The 15814-nt window shown below is 39.0% G+C and overlaps 1 pseudogene; it reads right to left on the reverse strand.

Annotated features, from left to right (window-relative positions):
• Positions 1–242: 242 nt before the first annotated feature.
• On the reverse strand, positions 243–13630 carry LOC139127653 (short transient receptor potential channel 5-like; annotated as a pseudogene).
• Positions 13631–15814: the final 2184 nt, after the last annotated feature.

The following is a 15814-nucleotide window of genomic DNA, read 5'->3' on the forward strand; positions in this document are numbered from 1 at the left end:
ACAGAAAAAAGTTGAATACCTCATATTTCGTGTCATATATCTAATCGAGACAGCGGTTTCATGTCTCAAGAAATAATAGGTAACCTCGAGCTTGCCTTTTTTGCTAGCGGTCACTACTCCATTTCATAAAGTGATATGCTTTAAAGTTGAGTCACGACATCAGTTCACTGGTATAGTTTTCAAAACCTACCAATGACATCTGGAACAGATTGTTTCAAAGCGCAACTTAGCCTTCTAGTTGGCAAATTTAACCGTCAACGCGCAACGCACACCAATGGATGAACATTTCTCTCATTTCGACGATAATCTGACTTTAATAATTATTAATCGTTGAACGAAATTAAAGTACTATAAATTTTATCGAGCTACTTCGACTGCTGTGCCATAACTCGACGCACTGTCGGTAGAGGGCGCCGGACCATCATCGCCATCCTCTTGATGATCCAGATCGGCTAAACTGTCCAGTCTTTTCAAAATCCTGGATACTGCCTTATTGAGCTGTGCCATACTATCGCTATAGTCATACCTGTAGAACCAGATGAAAGCAAGATTACGTGGCATGATAAGTCTGTGTATTGTGGCCGTATCACTTTCTAATTACACATGTTAACTTTGTCAATCACACTTCATATCATATCAGTATGCGCCTTCCTAAAAGTAGCATTTTATTTTGACAAACCGTTCATTACGGGTGAATATTACGACAACATAATAACCAAATTTAGAGAAAGAATTCAGCCAACTTGGTATTTTGTTCGTTAAAACGTACAAGTGGCGTGATGGCGGAATTCTGACAACTCATAACTGATAATGCTAGTAGATTAGAGTGGAAAAATGATTTGAAACTGAAAAATTTATGTGGAAAAAAAACCCGGTGATATTCATTTTTTAGATCTTAAGTGGTTTTGATATTAATTGTTTTTGGTATCGCTTAACATTCGGTGTGCAGGCAATACATACTCAAGACATATTTGTAACATTTATATCATATAATACTTCATTTTTTCCTAGTGAACAAGAAATGTCCTATCTCGTTATGCTGTTTGACATAGCAGTAAACAGCCTGAGATGTTAAGAATCACTGCAATATACCTTTAAGGTGGAACGCGTCTCGGGTACTGATATTTGAGCTTTCAATTTGTATCATTTTTTTCTGATCTATCACTTGTTGGATCATTTAAAACTCGTGGTGTGAAAAAGGTTTTAACCGTGTCCGTTTTTTCGAAAATCGAAAATTTTATTTTTTCCCATAGGGTTAAAGCAGGGATGGCGGCCATGTTGAATTTCTAATATCGGGAAATCTTAGGTAATGTTTCATCTCCAGTACCAAACTTTGCATGACGACCCTGACTTTTCTTCTTGATTTGGTAATTGCGGAAATTTTGTTGAGGAAAGTTTGAGCAAAACTATGTTTTTAACTTTCGAGGCGCATACGACTTAAACATTATATACACGACAGTAACGTTCAGTGAACAACCAGGCAATATCTACGACATTATCACAAAGTCATCCGCAATACCTGAAACTCGACAGTTCCTGTTTTAATATCAAGATGTCGTGCTGAGTGACAGCCTTGGCGGCGTCTTCCTCGTCTTCGTAGCCATCGCTTCGTTTATCTGAGATGTAGCGCGACATCAGACGACCAACCACCGTCTGAAAGTCAATGGAGACAGTGGCGTAATCATTTATCAGTGACGCCGGGGTGCAGTATAGTGTTCGCCCGTTGGTAGTTTGTACAGCTACATGTATCGATGTTGGCTACCTGCTTTTTAGGGGCCGTGGATAATTAAAACATGCGCACAGTAAACGCAACTAATTTTATTTGGCCTCAACCCCCTCTCCCCCTTCCCTAAACGAAAGTTTGGAAGTGCGAAAATCCAACCAAGCCTCATTCTGTATATCAGCATACCAACAATCGGTAATTTTTACGTCGCTATGAATCATGCATACTCTACCGACCACTCCCCTCCCCGCGTACCCCCCCTAAAATCAATCTTTGTTCAACGCAAGCTCAATAATGATACAACCAGTAGCTTGAAATTAAAAACAGTGTATCCAAAATGATTGTTACCTTATTTTACTCATCCGCTGAATCACATATATGTCAAAGGAATGCTGTTGTAGCGCCGATGCGGCACTGGCCGGCTACACGTGATGTAGGGCGATTTTTGCGACATGTAGCGAGATGTTGCGACATGAAAACATATTGTGCGCTTTTTTTTGCGTACGGTAATTAAAATACAACCACCTCCAACCCCCCAACCCCCCACCCCAAACACAGAAGTTGCGTTTACCGTGCGCGTGTTTTAATTGTCCACGGCCCCCAAAATTCAACGAATGAAAATTTGTGTTATGCTATTTAGCCGAGTATAAGGATGACAAGTTTTAACAAACATGCATGTTCTGCCTAGCCTACTGTCATTAATATTACACCATAGGCTGGATGGAGTGGAACAGATACATACCTCGTATTCAGATTGTAGTTCGGCTATCTTTGAAGAGTTGTCCTAAGGGGAACAAAGCATACATGTGTAATGATAATCGGTAAATGATGACAGCAATTGTTTGTAATTGCTGAGATTATGCAAATATGAGCCTGTTTCGAACAATTACGCATGAGTCTGAATCCAAAGTAGAGTGCATGGCGAAATTCAAACCAATACATACGCCTTCTTGGTATTCATTCAATCACGCACACGAAACTTAGTACACTATTTCTCTACAAGTGAAATCATATTTATCTGTTCCTTCAGTACGCCCAACTTGATCCAGACTCGATGTCTGGAAATGCATTGTTGCGCCGAAATACATTACAAATTACACTTTACTTCATATGGATACCAATGCTCATCCTAGCTTCACAGTTGAAAGTATGCAAGGATGACCAGTGTATATTTGTTTTTGGCACAGACTGAAAGAAAAAGCACGTACGCCCTCAATGTTAAAAGTTGCAACGTCACCATTGGGTTCGCTTGATGCGCTAAAGCGTACACATTCTGAAAGACATTTCGTACTTTATACAGCTCCGTCTTGTAACAGTACATTAAATTCGATATTAAAGTAACACGATTTGAACTAATTTAAGAGAACTGGATCTTCATATTTTTTTCAAATTCCTCAAAAGTGTTAGGTGCCATATAGCTGAATGTTGCGATATTACAAATTACTCATAAAAACAAGTGTAACTTAAAAGGACAAGCAGATGAGCTTACTTCACTATCCAATTATCCCAAATTAGTTCCAATCGTGTTAAGTAAACTTCGTTGAATAAAGTCTCTCTAAAATCTATCATACGATATTATCATTGAATAGTTCATACCCGTTTCCTCTTCTGCTGACGACACTGGGTCTTGCAGCAGATGATTTTCTTGATCGTCTTGAGGCTGGGATGATGTTGAACGGTGGGGCCACTGTGGCGCCCTCTTCAAAGTAACCCATCCACATTTGTGTGCGGTAAAACTTCCACTCGCGATCAGCATTTTCCTAAGCCATACAGAAAAAAATCAGAGTGAGAGCAAGCATCGCACTGGCCGTCACGGTAGCGACGTGGCGATGAGTTCTACCAAAATTTCAATACTTGCAAAAAACCCTAGAACAAAAAACTATCAATGAGTTATCGTGTGTTGGCGCGCTATCATCCATAACAAACAACGTCAGTCCTGGTTCTCAAAGTGATACTCCACTTCGGATTAAATATTTCACTTTAACTATCAATCAGAGGGACGCGAAAAATTACGACTATTTCATTTTCTCGCAATTTGCTTTCTAGCTTTAAGGGATACAGTCGTCGGAACTGCGCTCAAAGGTCGTATGGGACCCATATGACCAACGGCAACACATAATCCAAGGTACGATGGTAATTGATGAAAGTTAAAACATGTCTAAATCTACAACGTATAGTTCAAATGTTGCAGCTATGATGATGAGGTTCATCGAGATATCACGCATGAAATACATTGTTTGTAAACGAGAAACTCGCACAGACGCAGTTCCGACGACTGCTTCCCCTTAATATATTACACCGATAGCAAAATATGATGCACAGCGTTGACATAAAACTATTTAACATTATTTACGACAGTAATAACAATAACATTCAAAAGCCAATATATGTGTAACGATCCATAATAAATCGCTTCCAGTGCAGTCATCAGAATAAAAGACCACCAACTGACAAATAAAATAATCCACCTGACGACAACGTGGGCGCGGGCCCGGAACACTGAATGACTCACCTCTACACGCGTGTAGGTGTTACTCATCATAGCGATCAAGGCATTCAGCAGGACAATGATTGCTAATCCATGGTACAGGGCAAATGCAAACTCGCCGGTATTCACGGTGACGCCGTGGTCGGCTTCCACTCCCAGAACCTCCAGGTCAATAAGGCCGAATAGTGACCAGAACAAGGTCCGTATAGTCATTAACACCCTGGTGGAGAAATCGATGAAAGACATGTGAATCACTGCACTTGGTATTCCTGGTACATATTGGTACAGCCTGCACACCTGCCCATCTATGTCCACGTTTTTCTCAGTGATTTCAGTATTTCAGGAAACAAACCGATAGTGGTAGCTTTGATATTAGTAGGGTGGCCAAAGTTAAGCTAAAATGTTGTGACATTATACGCAACTCACGCACACTGAAAGTGACATTTGATTTTCGTGAAATTTTAAACGCCATTTTTTCTGAAAATAAGTAGCTCACTTACTGAAAAAACGGATATTTCCAATTAAAATCGATGTATGAGGCAGGTTTCATTAAAAAACTGAAGAAAAAACGATAGAAAAATAGTGTTTTTCCTCTCCAAAAATGCCACTTTGTACTGACCGGCCACAGCGCTCGAGCGGTCGCCGCTCATGGCACGCACTTCTGAATCCAGTCAATACCTATTTCGCAACGGAACTGCTTTCGGGCCCTGTGCACGCTGTCATAGAACTGTGAAACTTGGCCAGGAAGTGGCAGACCATCCCATTTACATGTAGTGGTGAGTTTTTGTTATATTCTGGGAATTTTAGCCGGCAAACACGAGGTAAAGTGAGTACGGTAAATTCGGTGTAGATTTTTCCCATTTAGATACATATTTTTGCCATAAAACTTGTAGCATGCTCTTTTAAACATCATTCCAACATTTCTGTGAAATATGACGAAAATCTGTCCGCGAGCACAAGTACGAATCATAAAAACACAATCGTGTTCATTCATAGACCTCAGTACAGTGTGACTCAAGATGGCGGCGGAAGGCAGTCACACTGACACACCATTGACAGCCTGCCTGAGGCTGAAGTTAGGGACAGCTATTTCTTACAATTTCATGGCTGAAAATGAACTGCATTAAAAGACAATTGGCAGTTTAAATTGATTTGTTAGAATTGATTGTTATTGAATAACATTGTGACAAAATTTCATTGTATTGTGAGCTCTAGTTTTTAAGTTATGTGAATTCAAAATTCATAAAAACATAAAATCCATGCATTTTTCGATGGTACGGTGCCGCCGCAATTTTGACTAAGTCAGACAAAATATTTTCAATTTTCAACACTCACAGTTTCAAAATCCAAGACTGTGCATCAGTCAAATCTTGATTTTTCCGTAATATTTGGTAAATCTGTGCACAAGACACATAGTTTAATGATTCCATGTGAAGTAAATAAAAAATTATGGGTTGCCAAACTTGAAGGAATCGGCATTCATTGAAATAATTTTAAAATTTGCTGAAAATTGTCCGCGAAAAAATGGCATTTTTATTGCTTTAAAAATTCATAACTTTTGATCGGATACAGCTATTTGCATAATTTTTTTTTTATTTTTCTTCTTTTACCCCATTCTTGCTAAAAATCCATTTAAACTGTGTGTATAAACAAGAGAAAAAAATGGCTTGGCCACCCTAATATTAGGCTGAAAAATCCATCGCTCGACGGCGCTCTCTACGCCAGCAAGAGGGGAGCGTATAAAGCGCTCTCGAACTACGAATCTTTCAGCCTGGTTTGATATATGCATTATTTGTTTGAGTAATAAGCATTGAAGCTTACTCCGTGGACATTCTGTTTTTTTAACATTCACCAGATTTGCCTGAGAGCTTCTCGAACCCTGAAATAAAGTTAATATGCTGATGCTTTGATTTTTTTTTTACCTTATTCATCACCAATCTACAAAAAATGGCATGCGTGAAAACTGTCCCAGCCAGCAGTAGTGAGAATTTACCAACTCACCCATCAAAGGCATTCGTGCATTCCCACTTCTTGTGTTCCTCGCCGGCGACGAGTTCGGTGATGCAGTTGAAAGACCAATCACTGGCGTAGAATTTGTACAGCTGGGTTAGACCGATCGCAAACGCTAGCAGCATCAGGAAAAATATTACTAGAAACTTAGCTATGTCATAAAACATGCCCCAGAGCGAAATCTGCAGGGGGCCAATATGGCGGTTAATTACCATAATATGGAGCAGGCGCAGAAAGCTGATGATGTTAGCGAGGGCAAAGAAAGCCTCGGCGATAATGTTAGGGTCGTCGCCTGGCCACTGCATGCGGGTAATTATTTCGGGTTTTGCTATGTTGAATAAGTCTAAAATGACGAAGTACAAGCCATTTGAGAAGGCCCGGACATTTTCCGGAGTAAGATTCGCGCTAAGATTCTTGCTGTTAGTCTCGACGTAGCTTGTCAGTTCATTCAAGACTAGGTTCGATGCTGTCGTGTTGAACCATTCCGAAACGTCCGGTTCTTTCTCTGGGGGCGCTGCAGCCTGAGTAAAATAAACGACGAGTTGGAGATGAAAGTTCGTATTTGGTAAAATATTGTTTCAAGTCCTGAAAAAGTTCGGTTGGAATCTCTCGGGCAAAAAAACAAAAAACAAACCAAAACAAAAACCAAAAATCTATATATTTACTGTTGTGTGCAGTCTCTTAGTATAAATTGATAATGGATTGACCTTTTCATATCATTGACAGAGACATGGCTAACGAAACCTAATAATTTTTTTCATGCTCAAGAATTTTAATCGCCATATTCAAAAGTGTATATTTGCAAAACTGTGCGAGTAAATATCATATTAAGAACTTATATCAGATAACTGGGTAGTTACCATACCACTTCTATTGCATGAAAATCGAATATAAGGGCGCAATACCAAGATGACATAAACCAGATCGCGTCAGTAATATTGCAAGAAAAGGTTACAAACTTGGCAACTGACGTCACCATTTCCAAACACTCGATGATGTGACAGAATCTCACAATGACTTACGCGCTTTCCCATGGCATAGAAAAAGAAGATATAGGATATCCAGTACAGTGAGATTTGTATGATATCCAGGACATTCCAGGAATCCTGGCAGTATTCATGTAATCCACCGGACCATATCTCCTTCACCTCTCTCCAGGTTATCCCTGTTGACCATATCACATAAAGAAAAAATCGATGGAATCTGGCAAGATATCTGTCATATATGAAGACCTTGGACATGGTCGATGATTTATTTCATCGACATGACAAGTTTACTGCAATAAAACTGACGGAAAGGTAGTGGACGCCGGCCTTTGAGATTTTTTTTTGCCCCGACCGGACACTTAGAATTTAACCACACGTTTCCGTATGCGGTCCGCGGTGGCTCATTTTTGCAGCCTGTGTAGTAAACAAATTTCTTACGGCCCTGTTGTTAGGAAAATTTTGCATTTTATTGTTCTCGTGGGGTTATCACAATGTTTAACATGCCATTTGTAAGTCGAAATATCTGTAGATTTTAGTGATAATTTATTTCTTTAATCACAAACTTTGCGCAATGACTTATGATTCTATTCTTGATCATGAAAACATGGTGGTTCAAAATTTCCTTGAGGACAGTTAAAATTTTAACATTTTTGAGACGAGTTATTGCCTCAAATGGGAATAAAGCGAAAGATGTGTGTGATGTTACTATATCCATTATTCAAGAATCCCTCCCGGTTATAGGGTATGAAAGCCGGCTACTGAATCGTATACGATATTGTAGAAAGTTACTGGTCAGATCATTCAAGAAATTCTATGAGAGATATTAAGATATCGTGGACAAAAGTGAGACTCCTGGCGCTCAAATAACGATTGATATTATGAATTAGTGAAGCGAATTATTAAATTTCATCACTCACAAATTGGTCAATATTGGGCTACTAATCCTGACGGGTGCGGTCCCGCTTGCAGCGTATGCTTAATCATTCCTGACACCTGGTACCACCACTTTACATTAGTTTTTCAGGATTTTTCAACTCAATGTTGCAAAAAAATCAATAGACCTGGTGTAATTTGTTTCGCCTTGAATGGCCACGATTATTGGACCAGTTTTGGTGTCACAATGCAGTCATTGACCCCAAAGCAACGGCGATAGACTCACCGACAATGAAAATCAGCATGACGATTTCCACCTGCGTAGGGTTCCTTCCGTGACCTTCGTCCAGCAAGGTCAGGAATTCTTTGGCCTTGCTGGTGTTACCTTTAGACGTCGGGATGAAGGCGGCGAACCCAACCTGGTCCCATGTCTCCACTCTCAACAAGACCAGTATTATTAAGAAGAGAAAGGCGAGCGAGGAGGCGACGTGCATTAGAAACTTTACGAACCTGTGAAGAAAACAACACAACAATTATTGGAGAAACTAAATTAGCCGATAAAATCATTTTAGTACACTATATTTAGTACCATTTTATTACGTTTGTTTTAGTGAATATTTCATGTAATATTAAAAAGTTTTTTATAACTTTCTTATGTAATCTTCAGGTGACTGGCAAACCTAGCAATGATTTTAAACTAAGAGCATCCCTAACTTTTCTAAATTGATAAAATGCGGCATTGAGTTACATTTCACTATCTCATGATCAGAGCCTTCAGCCATGAGATTGAAGTTTGCTAGAATTGTTTGATGAATAAGTTGCTGCGGAACTCTTATTAAGTGTAGCCATAGACAATAGAAAAAAAGGTAATTTAAGTTAACTTTCTACTGTCTCAGATATATATGATCGCACTTAATATTTGGTCAGTGAAACCCCCCAGCAACTTGTGTAGCTTTGGCAGTCCAAAGAAATTCAAAAACGTTTCCTTTCTTGGACGAGAAATTATAACAATTTTGAACAGGACAGTTGTACGGAATGGCTTCTCTGCGTTCAGTTCAATGGATATGACGGACCGAACAACTGGTACCGTAAATTTGATGTCGGAGGTCATACACATGCCATCGGTGAAATCGACCACTCTTGGGGAAATGGAAGATAATCGTCACTACCACAGAGTAAGATAGACAGAGTAGCAACACTTGCATGCCTTTTGTTCCATGGTCGTCTCGGTAGACTATTGGCTTTTCATATTAAAATGAGCTCCAAAGGTGTTAAACTTTTTGGAGGCTTTGTTTGTGGTTGATGATTACGCGAGATTATGCGAAAAATACGACGAGATGGCATCGTACTGCCAGTCGCGTAGCAACCATAGTTACTTTGTGAGCTCTCAAGCCAGAATCACTACTTCACGCCAATCAAAACATAACACGGCAGCAGTTTCATAAACATGTCCTTCCTTGACGCACGTGTGAAAAAGGGTACGACTGACCGTAAACCATTGAGTAAAACCAGACAGTATCGATAAAAGACTTTCAAATTTGGTTCAAACACACTCATTATATATTCATAAAAATATGAGAGGAATTTTTAAAACTGTAAAACTCGTTTTCCTGAAGCTCAAAACACTCCCGTTTTCGCCAGCACGTCAATTCTGCTCAGCACCACACGACAACAACAACACAAACTTTGCCGAACATACTTTCGCTTAACAATTGGCGAAAATCCGAAAACTACCGAAGGATTCATGGTCGGCACTCTTCGGAAAAGAGAGGCGCGAGCAACCTGAGGCGAGGCGAACATGGATGGGTTACGTAACCGCTTCACGCCTTAAACAATACCCGTTGCCACTCTATCTATCTTTCTCTATGTCACTAGTGACCGTGAACTCTCTGCAATGATCAACCAATACGAAACGGTCGGGGAAAATTTCCGGTTTCGGCGCTATGTTCTGAAACACCGTTTCAAAAACCCATTATGGATTAGAGTGAAAGAATGATGATATTTTCGGTATCAAATTAAACATGTTGTGCCGTCCTCTGAAGTATGGTACCTTGCACCCTTAACCAAATAGCATGCATTTTAGGTAAGATGTCGGACATTATGTTACTGTTTGCTCTATGATGATGGTTGTGTGCGTACGAGGTCGCGGTCAGCTGGCTCAAGATATCAAGGTTTTGTGTTTATGATAGATATAATATGAAAGTTCCAAAATAGTTTCCAAGAGATAAACTCCGACACCTTCAAAATAAACCTTTTAACGACATAATAAACTGTTGTCTTTTCTCGTCACCAAGCAGACGACATATGCACTTTTCTTTTCGAATACTTACGGTGTGTGTATAAGCTCATTCAGTCTCTTGAATGGCCAGACGATGTAGGCTAGGGATAGAAATGGATATCCGAACATAACTGCCAGACGAAAAGGACTTTGTGAGTGGACGAATAGTCTTCCCAGTCTTTGAGGCCGTAGTACCAACGGTTATAGAGAAGCTGTTGGCAGTTAGGATGGGTCACGAACTGAAAAAAAAGAAATTATATATTTCGTCATTTGCCGTATTGATGTATCAGTGTTTGAAGAATAAATACCTTTCATAAATAATTTTTGGGAGCTCCATCTATTGTTTTAGAAGAAGTCTTATAGTTTGAGGATAGCTTAATAGATTCATAATGATTATATAATCATAACATAGTATTTGGCAGTAAAAACGACAGAGAGACAGACAGAGACAGAGACAGACAGACAGGCAGACAGACAGACAGACAGAGAAAGGGATTGTTGATGGTTGAGTGTTGGAGTGAGTATACATTTGAAAGGAAAGATAACCTAGCACTATGATCACAATACCTTTTTCTGTTCATATTTGACAGCCTCGAGTGCTTTGTGAGGTTTTATCGTATCAATGGCCTCCGCGTTGCGCCACACTTGCGGACCGTGCGTCAAAACAGTGGTAATTTCATGCTCGTTGCGCGTGTGGGTGAGTAAGTCGGCGGCGAACTGCTCGCAGTCCTCCCGCAGTTTTTCGTACTCCTGACCGAAGTGCACTTCTCTCTTGGCCATCTTTTGCAGCTTGTGGCTGAGTTGGAAAGCCCGGCTGATCGGGTCTTTGCTGGTCAGGCAGATGTAGGATTCGCTGGTCAAGGCCCTGTACATCTGTAGCTGCTTCAGGGAACGAGACAGACCGTGCGTTTTGCAAAGTTTGTCTTCTTGCTCGGCGGACTCGAGATTCGCGCCATTGTTCAACAAAATCTGTAAATGATCGTGAGTAGATTTAAGAGATTTCCCTCAGGTGTTGTGAGTTTGAATATGTTAATGGTGAAATAAAATTTTAAGGTAACATGGTCACTCGTTAAGTAATAAAAGAACAAGCTACAAAAATAAGTAAATCAATCGATAGAATGAATAAATAAATAAAACAAATAAATAGACGAATTAAACAAACATAAACGAAAACGATAAGTAAATTTATAGAGTACTTTTAGTGCATGAAGAAGTAATGCTAATAATTGGTAAATGCAGGATAACATTACATGACTTTTTAAATTATAGCTATGTTGAATTTCGTCTTTTGGTAGGAACATGACAAAAGGAGACGATACTATATTTACTAGACCAACTACTGAAGGACCACTAAGACAGTAACATATACCAAAGTATGAAACTGAGATGTGATATTTGCTCTTGTCGGAGAATACATGATATGCGCATGTCAACCCACCTTGCATACGTCATAGTTATTGCGATGTGCTCCGAGTATGATTGGTGTCACACCAGGTGGGAATTCCTTACTATCGGTACTGCCATTGATGACGTCATGTCCTCTATCCTGATGGGTGAGAGTCCAGTAGGGAACAAGGAAATAAGCAGCTGATTATGCAATCGAGCCATATACCTTATTATTAAATCCCCTGTAGCTGTAACTCTTGAACTTTGTCAACCTGAAAAAAGCTTTGTATTTCTCTGGTTTTCTTTAAATTCTACAGATTTAAAGGATATAGTCTTCTACTACTGAAAGATTGGACAAGTAAATTTAAATTTTAACCGTTATTTTGATTTCCCGCCATTTTTAAAATTGGTAATATTACAAAGAAAACATAGCATATGGTGTCCAAGTGGAGACCATTCAGCACTATGCATTATATTTGACTACTCTATTGTTTATGTGAAGATTCCAATGCATATATGCACTGCGTATTGAATTTTTGCTTTATTTGCATGAGGGCGGCCATTTTATGTTTGGGCAAACATTTTTATTTATCTTGCTCAAAATTGCACATGTAGTCACAGTTTATTCTACCCGTCTAAACACCCCTCAATGAGTACATTCCCATGAACTTGTTTAAGTTTGGCAGTAAACGCACACAAAATAATTCAAAAAGATACAGCTATCAGGCCTTTAAGGATCATGTATCGTGCTTTATTGAAAAAATTCTTTGGTAGCCAAAATTTGTTAATGGTATTTTTTATTAATTTAGTAACTCTCAATTTTTGTTAAACGGCGTCACTGAGTCTACTTTTTTTAACAAGGTTGTAAATTTCAGTCTTTCCGTTTAACCTTTCGCTGACAATCTCGCTGTGAAATATGGATATTTGTTCAACCTTATTCCCAGTGTCACTCCAAGCACGATTTACGAGTAGAATTATCTGGGGAAAAGAACAATCTATCCTTTAAATAGTCGCAACGGAATGCCTCTCTAGCAGAACAAACACAAAGACGTATTATTGTTTGATATAAAACGGTGACATTAGTTATGTTTTAATCATCAAACACCAAATAGAAAACCCTTTGATAAATATTTGTTGAAGAAAATTTTAAAAATGTAGATAAAACAACCCTTGATACTTTTTTGTGAAATTGATCAGCAATGAATCATAATATGTATGATCATGATCAATAAGTATCTCTATAGACTGTTCATTTTGGGGGACAGAAGATAAATGTATCCTAACGCCATGGTACCACAGTCCCCGCGAAATGGTAAGATGATTTAATAAAAATAATACATTACATTCTTACCTTACGTCGACAATTATAGTTCCCTCTTACCTTAAGAGTCTGTGCATGCTCACAAATGACCGCGACAGCTTTGACGAATCCAGTATCAACGGCTCGCAGCAAGGCGTTTCCGATATTTACATGGTGTTGTAATAAACTCCTCAGGATATCTGAAGTGAAATCAGATATATATTTGAAAATGAGCATTTCACATAGAGGGTTGGTATTTTACTCGTGAAAATGTTAGAATGTAATTTTGGAAAACATGAAAAAGCTATGATGCGTAGTCTCATTTGACGAGTAAACTGCATAAAAAAAACATCCACAAGTTAGAAAATGTTTGTAATTCTATATGAACTCTACATAGCTACCTAGCTGTCTGTTGATAATGGCAATATCTGCAGCATCCAGCCATTGCTGTCCTCCACATTTTTGTTAAAGTCGGCGTCTCGGAGAAACCCTTGACGGCTGCAGCGTCACCTTTCTCCACAGCCTCCAGGTAGGCTCTCTCCTTGTCGCTTGTCAACATAGTGGCATCGTCAGCGTCGTTGGCCATGATCCTATGTGTGTCATCACGTCTCCAAACCAAATTGGTTTATGATGCTGGAATAGGATTACGATTGTTCAAGTAAGGAACGTTTTTCTGCATTCTGTAAATTTAATTATGTTATCCAAATATTGACAACTTATTCAGCAATGATGGTCAAACATAAACATGCCTATACGAACTGAATTTCAAACCACCCTTTATTTCGATCGTACACTATTACCCAAGTATGAGATAAATTGGTAATCATTTTATCTTCTGTTTACAAGTTTTCTATCTAAATATACTCAGGTAAACGTACTGTTATCTAGAAACTAGAACACGGACTTTCGATGATAAATTGTTGTCGAGACATTTAAAAGTCAACACCTTAAAATGGTTACTTTATGTCGTTGTTTTAGTTCAAGATTTTCTTTGATCTTACGACGGAATCGTCAAACTGATGCTACCAAGGGTCAATTATTAAATTTCAATTTGATTTTATTCCCTAACTTACATGTAATTAATACCTTAGTCAGTTACCTCCTCAATCACTTACCTTCTTATTTTGTGCCTATTGAACACATATACCTTATTCGGCGAAATACGCTAGAATGGGACATTTTCGACGGAACGAATACTTCTGATTTATTTAAATACTACAAATGTCGGAGCAGATACAGAGAATCTAATTACATGACCTTTGACCCGTCATTGGACGCAAAAGAATGCTGTTAGTTTTTACATTTGTTTCCCAGAAATAATTGTTTCAGCGTACGCTCTTGTACCTCAACGCTAAATCTTTACAGAAACCGTCGGGCCCTTCTGTTGACAATGATATGGTCTTTATCTTTGCAAAAAAGAACCTAAACTATTTTGAGCTTTCTGACTGGCGAGTTCACGACTTTGGTCTCGGTTTGATGTATGTGTAGCGAGTGTGGAATACCAAACGTAGTTGAGACGTTCATTGTACAGCTTGGTTTTGAAGTCGGATTCAACATCTGTGAAATGCATTGATTTATAGTGTAGGATAGCAATAACTCTAACAAACAATTCGTCGGTCAAGCAAAGTGCAGACTATCGCCTGCTCTGTAAACGACGGGGTGGATGCCATCGTTTGCGGAGCATTTCACGACTGTCATTTAAATCACTTTGCTATTTTCCACGCATGGAAATATGCACAATTCGTATTATTTATTAAATTTCGAAACGTCTTATAACCCGAGGTCTCGGAGAAAATCTTATAGATATGGCGGTTCCTTTCGTTTACGAGTTGGCATAAATAGCCAAGTTACCCTAGATTGACATACAGAGACAGATCGTAAAAATGCATACATTTTTAGTAGGTCAAGTAAACTATAGGCATAGCATCCTGATAATAAAAATTTGAATAATGAAAATTGATAACAAAGGTCCATTATTCCAATGAAGACACACTTTGAACTTCTAAGCTCGGCCAGAACAGTTTTGAGTTGGCTGTTTTACAATCCACAGCTATATCGCATAAGTAGAAGACACACATACACACTCCGCTTGTTCGCGATATAAGAAGCGTCCTGTCGAATTATACACTTGTCTAATGAACACCGTGAGGTGCTAGGTAACGCACAGCCAGCAACTGCTGCCGGGAAAAGCCAAGCGATCCGAGAAAAGCCAAGCGATTAGGGACCAGTCTATACATGTGTATATTTACTGAAATTATAATGTATATTGTCAAGCTTTATAACAATATCGTCTATTTGTCTTTCTTAAATAGTAGGATATATCGGTAGACGACAGAAACGACAGACGGACAGACAGACAGACAGCAGGCAGACATATAGACAGATAGATGAATTGATGGATCAGTAGGAAGATAGATAGACAGACAGAGATAGACAGAGATAGATTACCAAGTAAATAATTATCCCCGAATCTCTATATTGATGATTGCAAGTGAGAAAGTCTATGCTCTCGTCATACCTTAAAGACCTACGCAACCTAGATATAATTGTCAGCGACCATAAAGAGTAAAGCTTCGTAGCAAGTATCCATACTCTGAGTCGGTAATTGATACAACATCATAAAACAACACTAAGGGATGAATTAGCTCGTTAATATGATCATACTGTAGGGTGGGGTCACCCAATTCCCCAATACAGTCTGCTGGTCAAGAATGTCTTACTAGATGTGCGTAATTCCAGAAACAACTCAGAAGCACTACGTTTTTAATTC

Source organism: Ptychodera flava, chromosome 3 (genome assembly GCF_041260155.1).
Source record: "Ptychodera flava strain L36383 chromosome 3, AS_Pfla_20210202, whole genome shotgun sequence".
In the NCBI taxonomy this organism is placed as follows: domain Eukaryota; kingdom Metazoa; phylum Hemichordata; class Enteropneusta; family Ptychoderidae; genus Ptychodera; species Ptychodera flava.